Source organism: Podarcis vaucheri (assembly GCF_965113315.1).
Source record: "Podarcis vaucheri genome assembly, chromosome: 7".
NCBI lineage: Eukaryota > Metazoa > Chordata > Lepidosauria > Squamata > Lacertidae > Podarcis > Podarcis vaucheri.
Genome location: NC_138765.1, coordinates 33,112,491 through 33,123,047, shown reverse-complemented (window position 1 = coordinate 33,123,047; position 10,557 = coordinate 33,112,491). Strand labels below are relative to the sequence as shown.

At 43.4% G+C, this 10,557-nt stretch overlaps 1 pseudogene across 2 annotated transcripts; it reads left to right on the top strand.

Annotated features, from left to right (window-relative positions):
• Positions 1-665: 665 nt before the first annotated feature.
• On the top strand, positions 666-9,758 carry LOC309538006 (gap junction beta-5 protein pseudogene; annotated as a pseudogene). 2 transcript variants are annotated; one of them, XR_014224516.1, is made up of 2 exons: positions 666-801; positions 7,191-9,758. The product of XR_014224516.1 is annotated as a gap junction beta-5 protein pseudogene (transcript). The 2 variants fall into 2 exon arrangements; XR_014224517.1 differs by lacking the exon at positions 666-801 and adding an exon at positions 3,862-4,011.
• Positions 9,759-10,557: the final 799 nt, after the last annotated feature.

Here is a 10,557-nt window from a genome sequence, read left to right as displayed (position 1 = left end):
TTGGTCTTGCTCCAGATATGTGGACTTGAGCTGCAGCTGCCATATTCTACACTTCTCTGAATTTTGCAGTGTTTACAAAAATATGACCCTTACAGGGAAACTGAATATATCTTTTAGACAAAAAAAGGGTATATAAAACATAGATTTGGGGGAAAGTATGTACAAAGCTGCATACAATTTAAATGCAGGTTTTGTGTGCACTCTTTGGGGCAGAATGAACACTAAGTACTGTATTTTTCTGTGTATAAGGCTAGGTTTCCCCCCTAAAAAATAATGTCAAAAATTAGGGGGTGTCTTATACATGGGACAATCTCTCTCTCCCCCCCCCCCCATTTTCTTAAATCTGAGTCCCCTAAAATAGGAGCCATGTTATACATGGGGGTGTCTTATAGATGGAAAAATATGGTGCGTACAAAACTGAGACACAGCCAAAAAAAAAAAGACCTGCTCTGTTCATCCGTCTCTCCTCCAGCCATAGGACTAGATGCCCAAATCACATTGGTTCTCTGCTGCTTGTATGATGGAGGCCCTTGACATTTGAATGAGTACAGCTCTCTGCTTCCAGCAGTCTTGACAGGTAGCAGCAGCCGAAGGTGTGCTGGAAAGCTCCACCCCGGAATGTGCCTTTTGGAGATGCCTCCTCCTCTGCCTCGTCCTCCTCCTCCTCCTCCTCACTCCCAGAGTGCTGGGAGGAGCCTCAGAGCTTTGATACCCTTTAATTGGGAAAAAGGCTGTCTCAATGCTCCAGAAGGCGAGAGCGGATCAGGAAAAGGCCTGCAAGGAAGCTGGAACTCCTACCAGGTAAGTGTGTTCATTTGTTTTTCCTCACCTTTGTGGGCTGAACTGCAACAAGAATGCCTTTTGCAAAAGGTTTTAAAGGTGTTCACTGTAAGGTGGGGACCACATCCTGGTGGGAAGATGTCACTGCTAGGCAGACAATACTAGGTGGACCTATGCCTCCTGACATGCCTCCCTGTGTTCCTGTGGGACATGTGCCACAAAAGTCAGGCTTACTATTAGCCAAGGTAAATCAGGGCTCCAGTGGTCGAGATCAGATTTGTAACATTTGAAAAGGCAGACACTGACACTACCCTGAAAGCCTTCCCCTCACCGAAGAACTACAGAAGCCCCCGTATCTCGGGAGAGGAATACAGGAATTTGCAAACCAAAAGATGCGACTCCGAAGCAAACTCAAGCCCAGGCACCCCGTGTGCTTGAAATTAAGCACCTCCTGTAAAAGCAAAGAGTCTCAGGTTGCATCTGGAATTTCGTAACAAAATATGCAGGCTTAATAGTTTCATATATATAATAGGCAGGGTGAGAGAATGTTGTTGTTGTTTTTCTCATCTGTAGTGTCTATGAAGATCTCGGGGTCTTGTGAATGTTATGCTCACCTTGTGGGGAAGTGTTAACTCATCTTTTTAATTCATGTGCAGCAGATCCCCATGAAATTCTTGTCAAACAACAAAGTGATAACACTCGGAATCTTATAGTCCCCGGTATTTTTTCAAATGATCTTTGAGAGCTGGGAGGAGGAGCCAGTGCTTTGCTAATGTATCATTTTAACATTACAGGAAATGTTAAGAGTTGGTTTTACAGCTTTTTTTTAAAAAAAAAAAAGAAGACTAATCAGGGAAAATAAAATGCTGCAGAGACAGAATTCATTGAGAGCAGAAATGTTGATCACAATAGTTTGAAGATCAAGTGATCACTATCTATGCTTCCGTATGGAAGGTATATTTTAAAAACAAAGTTTGTGCAGAGCATATGGGCTGGATCCAGAAGAGGATAGTTGGACTTAGGTTCTGTTGAAATCAACGTGACAAAGTTCATCATGGCTTAACCAGGCACAGCAATCTGGGGGAGTTCTGTAGCTCAGTGGCAACAGCATCTGTTGCATGCAGAAAATTCTCCAAGATTTCAGGAAGAGTCCAAATCCCTTCAAATTTGTGTGTAAATATACCTGTAATGAGCTTCCCCCACCCCACTAGCTAACCTTAACTGCAAGTTTCATCCTATTCTCAAACAAGTAACACCTCACTGGTAAGAGAGAGAAGGATAATCACTGGGGGGGGAGGGAGCTTCTAGCATCAAGGAAGACAAAATTGAGGTTCTTGGGCATGCTGAAGAGCATCATTTCATGCAGGGGAGCATGGGATTTGCAGGTTCCTATGTCCTTTGAACTGGACTGTGGGATCAGGGAAATTTAGAAAGTCCATACTCCCCAGCCTTTCCTGTCTCAGACACCCCTTTCCAATAAGTTTTTGTTACTTGGAATGGGTATGGAATGAAGTGGCAAATCAGTTGTTTTTCAGTGTTTTCTACAAATACTGCAAGTATTTTGAAAGAAAATGAAACAAAACAAAACAAAAAAGCCAGCCAAGAGAAGTTGCGGGGGGGGGGGGCAAACTGACAATGAAAGAAAGAAAGGGAAGAGATTCACTGCTGCTGCTGCTACTACAAAATTTCTTTACAAGGATAGGATTGTAAAAAACGACAACCCATGAAGCAGATACAAAGAAGAGATGCATGATAGTTACACGGAAACTCTATTCCAACATAATCAGATGGAGATGGAGGAGAAATTAATTCAGCTCCCTTGTTAACGTGAACCTACCTAATCTGCACTTCCTGAACCAATAAGCAAAGGGAAATGCAGCTGTCTCCTGAAATTTGCACTTCTCTGAATTTTACAGTATAGTTTAACAGCCAAAAACATCATGGACAAGGTACACACAAAATCCCATGTGTTAGTGAAAACAGCTTACAAACATGCATTATATTTGGGGGAATGGTTTGCAAAAATGTAGACATTAGAGAAAATTGCGTACAAAAATGGAGGACATTTAGAGAAATGTGGATGAAATTATACAGGGATTTGTCTGTCTCTCTCTCTCTCTCTCTGTCACACACACACACACACACACACACACACACACACACTGCTGCAGAAATTAGTCATACTACAACTATAAAAATGAGGAACTAGGAAAAACCAAAATGGACAGATTTGCCCATCCTAGCATAAGGGCAGATTAACAGCATCATGCCCTAAGCATCTTGGCTGTGGTTAGAAACAAAGTTATAAAAATGGAAAGTTTGTCTGATCTAGCATGGCAACTCTTGTGCTGTGCTTTTAGTGCTAGGTCTGTGATGAATTAGTAAACCTTGGCCAATCGTACAGATTAAAGATGAATCATCTTTGTGTCAGTGTTCCTGCAAAGACATTTTTGGTTGCAGTTTCTCAGTCTCCATTTGGCTTTCTAGAAGAGATGCTTGAGAAAGGGGAGCATCAGACAGCATGTTAATGCTCTTATAAACTTTAATCAGCCTCCCTCCCCACTCCTCCACCTTGAATCCATTCCAAAGGCACCTGGACCCATTCCCTCTAGGCTGCTCTAAATGCCTTACTTTCTTCAGTACAGACTTTCAGTTCACGTGCAGCTCCTTGAGGACTTCAAAGAGCAGCAGCTGTTCGACAAAACTCTTCGGGGAAGATCCTTCTCTCCAGAAATTCAGCACTAGCCATAGGAAGCAATTAAGGCTGCCTGTGTTTCTCCTCTTCCCCAGTGCCTAGGCATGTGTACATTAAAAACCTATGGGTTCCTTTGTAAGAATCAGGCACTGTCATGCTGCAAAGAAGGGAAAAGATGCAGGCAGTATTGGCTCCAGGTTTGTGGGGCCTTGGGGCAACATGCTCAGAACCCAAAAATGAAGTAGAAGTGAAGAGGAGGGGCTTCTACTTCATTTTTGGGTTCTGCTGTCCATTTGCCTGCCCTGCTCCTCTGACTCTGTCCACATCACCACCCAGGTGCACCATGGATCTGGATCCATCTTCTCCTATTGTCTGTTGTTGCTCAGGTGTTTGTAGAGAGCAAGTGATCAGGCAGTGGCAGCAGCAAGGAGATGAAGCACAGAGTTTGGGGGTTGTCAATGGGGCCCCTGTTTTGAAATAGACTTTGCCCAGTGATGTCAGCTTTCAGTCCTGAACTGCATCACTTTGGACTGTAAGTGAGACCTTGTGTGATGGGCACTCCCCCTCTGTTTTAACACATACATGCAAAACTAGCACTTGATGGGAAAGACTCAGACAGAGCCCTTCCCTGGGATACTTCCAGCAATTTTTGGCAAAAACTGTTAGGGTCCACCTCAAATTTACTAAAAATCAAGAGTCCACCCCCCGGGTCCAGCTTCAGATTACCTCTTGGTTCCACCTCTGTGGAAAAAGACTCTGCCTGCAGACCCAAGAGTGGTCAGCTACAGGTGGGGAAATCTGTGAGTTGTGGTTTCTCATTTTTCCAAACTAAAGTTCACATTCCCACATCAGTTTTTAAATTTTATTTTAGAAAGTCCTCATGAAAATTTGTCAGGATTTTAGTATGACTTTCTCCTAATATACATGCTTTTATATGCAATTCCCCCTAAAATGCACATATTTGCAAAGCAATTTAACCTACTATAGTGCATTTTTGTATGTTACACTCATTCATATATGTATTTTATGTACACTTTACCCCAGTATATGCATGTTTGTACACATGGCTTGGCTGGATAACTGCTTCCAAAAATATGAAGAAATGTGAATTTGGGAAGATGGTTGTGTTTAGCTTCTCATGTTGTTTCAGAAAATGTGATTTAATAGATATACCTTTAAATGCAAATAGAACCAAATTTATCCTCAATCCCTATGTTCAACCCTAAGTTCATGTGTTAGTAGTGTGGCCATATCTTCTCTACAAAGCTGTCTAGTCAAAGTCTGGTTTACAGATGAAGAAACCCCAAAGAGGGGGGATAAGGGCCTTGAATTTGCCCATCTACAATATTTGTTCAGCAGCCATATAAGTTTCCTAGTCCCAAGTCTTCCACACTATGGTGCAATGTATTGTATTCCTGATTAATTATTTGCATATGCTAACTCTATGTAAACTGGTGTTTTCCCATCTGATGTTGTGTTTCCTCTTTTTTGGCATTGCGTAAATTGCCATCATAGGAGATGGCAGGTCTCCATCATTTCAAAAGCAAATGGAGACGCTCTTGAGAACTCGTAGCACCCCAGTCTCATACCAGAGTTCACCACCGGGCATCTTCCTTGCACACACACACACACACACACACAGACACACACTCTTTATTTACTGCAGCAGTTAGCAGTTCTTGCCCCTTTGGGAGATGAGGGCAGGGTGGATAGATTGTGGTTTCTTTCTAGCCTGCACGGACATGTTGCTAGCTTAGGCAAAACATATGACATCCATATGGGGGAGAGGCACATGGTGTGGGGGTGGGGAAAAGTATTGGGTGTTTAAATTGCTATGCATGTTTTCTAGCCTTGGCTCTTTAATCATTTGTAATCTGTGGTGAGGGGAGTGGCACAGCTGAACCCAGAAAGTTTATTTTATTTGCATATCCATTTCATTTATATATGAGCTTTTTGCCAAGGCACCCAAGGCAGTTTACAGTTTTAAAGGACTAGAGCAAATTATATTCTAAGTGTTGTAAGTAGCTGGGCCAAATCCCCTCAGTTTCCTCGATCATCCATTCATTTCCTCAGAAACTTCATCCAAGATTCTTCAGCAGGGGTGGGAGAATCTTGTTGCTTTTTTGATGAAGTCATTGAAGAGTTGGAAAAGGCTCAGAAAAGTGCCACCAAAATGATCAAGGGGAGGGAGTGACTTCCCTGTGAAGAACTGTTGCAGTGTCTTGAACAGGGCCAGATTTAGGTTTGATGAGGCCCTAAGCTACTGAAGGTAAAGGGGCCCTTTATATGTCAACAACAAATTGTGGCTGGTTTTTGTGTTGAATATATGCTAAATGGTCATTTATGGACCTAATAGGTATCTAAAGCCATTCGCACATAACAAAAATATGTATTTTATCAAAGTAATTGTATTTTTTCCCTTTACATTTTTTTTGGGGGGGGCCCAAGAGAGTGGGGCCCTAAACTATAGCTTGTTTAGCTTATACATAGATCCAGCACTGGTCTTGAACTTTTTAGTTTAGAGAAAAAAGCAAGTAAGAAGCGGCATGATAGAAGTTTAGAAAAGCCATGCATGGCATGGAGAAAGTGGATAGACAAAAGTTTTTATTCCTCTCTCATAACACCAGAACTCATGGACATCCAGCAAAGCTGGATGTTGGAAGATTTAGGACAGATAAAAGAAAGTCCCTCTTCACACAGTGCATAGTTAAACTATGGCACTTGCTCCCCTAGAAGGCATTGAAGTCCAACAACTGGGATGGCTTTAAAAGAGGATTAGACAGATTCATGGAGGAAAGGGTTACTAGCCATGATGGCTATGTTCCACCTCCACATCTGGATGCTGTAATGCTTCTGGGTACCAGCTGCTGGAAACTACAGGAGGGGAGGGTTCTCTTGTGCTCATATTTCACTTGCCCCTAGGAAGTGAAATATGCACAGATGCACAGGCATCTGGTTGGCCACTGCGAGAACAGGATGCTGGACTAGATGGGTCATTGGATCACTGATCCAGTGGGCTGTTCTTATAGGGGATATAAGCAGACATCATCCTTAACTAGAAATAGTGGTCCTAAACATGATCATCAACTTTATGGTGGGGGTCTTAGGGGTAGCACTTCCCCTGCCTCCCAATTCAGTTTGGGAGGCAGAGGAAACCCCAATCCCATGCTCCCCAGCAGGTGATGAAGCTCATCAGCAAGCACTAGGGTGATATTCTCTGCTGCCTCTATCAAGCGCTCTCTGTCACCAGCTACCAATTCTTCTTCTCAAGTTTGAGGGGTATTATTGCTGGCAACAGGGAGGCCTCGAAGTCAGTGTGGACAAGAAGCAGCAATAAATACTAGTCCCAAATGATATGGGAGAAATTGGAGCAGTTTGTGACAGGCCATCAAAGTCCCCCAATTCCATACTTACCCCTTTGTTAGTTGTTACATGTTGCTGAATTTGGAAGTAAAGCTTTTAGCTCAAACAGCTACGAACCTTCAAGGTAGATGATCAAACCTGGCAGACATTGCAGAATGGGTCTAGAAAGACAACATAGCCTGCAGATGAAATGGTTTGAGAGTAATCCTGAAGGGGGAGGGGAGGGGCTTATGTTATTTCGGTTCCATGCAGTGAATCAGGTCTAGCGGTGTGGTGTTGTTGACAACCTATCTATACAGGCAACATCAGGGTGTTACAATATTTCTAATTCCATCTTCTCATGTCTTTTCAGGAACTGGAAGTAGAAACCAGAGGCCATGAACTGGGGAAGCTTTCAAGGGCTCCTGACCGGAGTGAATAAATATTCCACAGCCTTTGGACGTATTTGGCTCTCAGTGGTCTTCATCTTCCGGCTTCTAGTCTACATAGTGGCAGCTGAAAAGGTTTGGGGAGATGACCAGAAGGATTTTGACTGCAACACTAAGCAGCCAGGCTGCCCAAACGTGTGCTATGACCATTACTTCCCAATCTCCCACATCCGCCTCTGGGCCCTACAGCTCATTCTGGTTACCTGTCCTTCCCTGCTGGTAATCATGCATGTTGCCTACCTGGAAGCCAAACTGGAGAAACATAAGAAGAAGGCTGGGGCAGACTATGCACTGCGCTATCCTCCTGGCAAGAAGCGTGGAGGCTTGTGGTGGACCTATTTCTTGAGCCTCATCTTCAAGTCTGCTGTGGACATTATATTCCTCTACATCTTCTACCATGTGTTCCCAAACTACACACTCCCCAATGTGGTGAAATGCTCCCTTGATCCTTGTCCCAACATTGTAGACTGCTACATAGCTAAGCCCACAGAGAAGAACATCTTCACCCTTTTCATGATCAGCACAGCCTGCGTTTGCATCCTCCTCAGCCTTCTTGAAGCCTTCTACCTCGTTGGGAAACGATGTAAAGAGCACCTCCAAGCCAGAAGTGAAAGCCACAGGAGGCAGGACAGTGAAGTATTCATTATGAAGAAAGACCCTTCCTCCCTGCCCCCCGGTAAACATAACCCAAATGAAATAGGTCTGGAGGCATTCAATAGTACCGACTATAAGCCTTCTCCCTTCAACTTCACATCCTGCCCACCTCAGACAGCTCTGACCTCTAAAACAGCACCATCATAAGCAACCCTTAAAATCTGGGAAAGTGGGTAATGGAAACCTTATACAGAACTAATATTACCTACTTTTCATATCAGCACTTTCTTTTAGGCAGGACATGGATGTGATGTATGAGAGGGAGAGAGGGATGGCCTTTGTCCGACACTCACCTAATTCAGACTGTTCAGTTTTCTGATATACGTACTGATCAAAGAAGTCTATATTAAATGGTCATATTCAAATTCCCTGGTTCTTGCAACTAATTCGATCTAAACCACTTATGGTTTGCATATTGTGGACGTGTACTACTTACACGTTGCAGATTGCACTATTTCTGCCCAATCCAGTTTTCAAAAACCTACCCACCACAACAACTGAAGGTGGCTGGCACACTTGGTCTTGACTGCTGAGATACACACACAGAGAGAGAGAGAGAGAAAGAGAGAGAGAGAGAGAGAGAACCAAGTCAGTTCAAAGACAAGGATGAGTTTCTTCCAGCCACCATGCCAAACTAACAAGATGTACTGAGTGTAAAGCTGTCAGTCAAAACTATCCCCAAATGCCTGACAGAATAAGTGCATTTGACCAGTTTCCTGGAATGACGAAGTTTCATAGCCTGGTAAACTCCCTGGAAAGTGAAATCCCTTCTCAGCTATGAAGTTTACTGTGTAACCTTGATTCTTCCTGTCACTCTCTCTCAGTCTAAACTACCTTGCTGCATTGTTGAGGAGATAAAATGTGAGACTTGCTTCCCTGAGCACCTTAGAGGAAAGGTGAGATAAAACTGAACACAAATCATGTCCCCCAAAGCAGGGGGAGGGAGAGAGAACAATAAGGGGAAATGTGACTACAGGATGAATACATACCGTAACTCAAGCCTATAAAATGAAAATGCTGATATTTGAAGCACAGGTGCCCATATCCAAAGATTAGTGAGAATTACCACATACTCAGAATAAAATTGGATTAGGTGGGGGGGGTTCTTGTTTCCCTTTGTTTCATCGAGCATTGATTTGAAATTAATAAGTGGTATTCAACAAAGTTTTATGCAAAATAGACCTACTGAAATTAATGGACCTGAGGAACATCGTGTTTATTAATCTCAGTGGTCTACTCTGAGAAAGACTGAGTTCAATGCCACCTGATTTGAGTCTTGGGAAATTCTCATTCATATTTGGATATGCCCATCTGTGTCCAGGAATGGCTGACATGATAGAGTGGTGCCCAACGACCAACCTACCAACAGTGTAATTGCTGCCACTTACCTGCACTGTATAGAGATGGACCAGGGTGGCAGTGAGACTGGGGTTGTGTGGGCAGAAGCGCCAGATTGGCACCATCAATACACCTGAACTGCCCCAACCTTGCTGCCCCCGTGCCTCATCCGGGTAAGCAGAGCAACCCCGATGTTGGAACGGTGGCTCCATGGCACCACCCCACCATCTGAGCCATTCATGATTTATCATTTTGTTATTGCACTATTGTTGTAAATGCTGGTTGGGGAGGTGAAAGGGGTAATAGCTTTTTCTTTTCCTGCCTATCTTCCATGTCACATCTTATCTCCAGATTCTGTACCGCACAATACAGCTGTGACTTTTGAATGTAGACAGACAAGTGCCTTATCAGTTAAAATGCAAGCAGAACAAAGAGGTGGGGGAAAAGGTGTATGTGTTATATTGAGATGTTCAATAAAATGTGAATAATAATTTTAAAAATTCCCTTTGGGCATTTTATTTATTAATGTGTTGCATTTATACCTCAGCAGAACTCAAGGTAGTATGCGTGGGTTTCCCAGAAGTGGTGTGGGGCATGAAATTTCCCATTTCATAAATTGATTAGTATTAATGAAAGCACTTTGTTATGTATCTCATAGCTAAACTATGGAATCCACTCTTACAAGAGGCCACCAACTTGGGTGACTAAAAGATTAGACATTCATGGTGGATGAGGCAATTGATAGCTATTAGCCCTGGTGGCTATTTCCTACCTCTAGTGTTGGAGGCAGCATGCCTCTGAATATCAGCAGCATGGAATCACAGGTGAACAGATAGCTGCTGCACTCAGGTTCTGAATGTGGGCTTCCCATAGGCTTCTGATTGGCTACTGTGAGAACAGGACGCAGGTGCAGATGGGCATCTGGCCTCAGCCAGCTGCTTTTTCCTTTGTGTGAGTTCCTAGGCCAGTTGAAGACCTAGTATTAGGCAAGCTTGGTAGTATAAAAGTTGTAATTAATGTTTTCAGGTAGTTATCCCTAGCAAGTGTGTCAGGCAATACGTGTATGTCCTTCATTTGCATTTGTAAATGGTGGGGTGGGGTGGGGTGGGGGAATAGAAATTACATATATATAATTTTACAGCATCAGGGTTAGATGTCGTTAGGATCCATGTTGGGCATCAAGGGCCCTTGACATGGTATCACAGAAGGGCCCACACTCTCCAGCACACATCTTCTTCTTTGGCGATCACTCATAGTCGAGTAAGGTTGTCTTCCATGAACACAGTCTTAGCGGTGTGT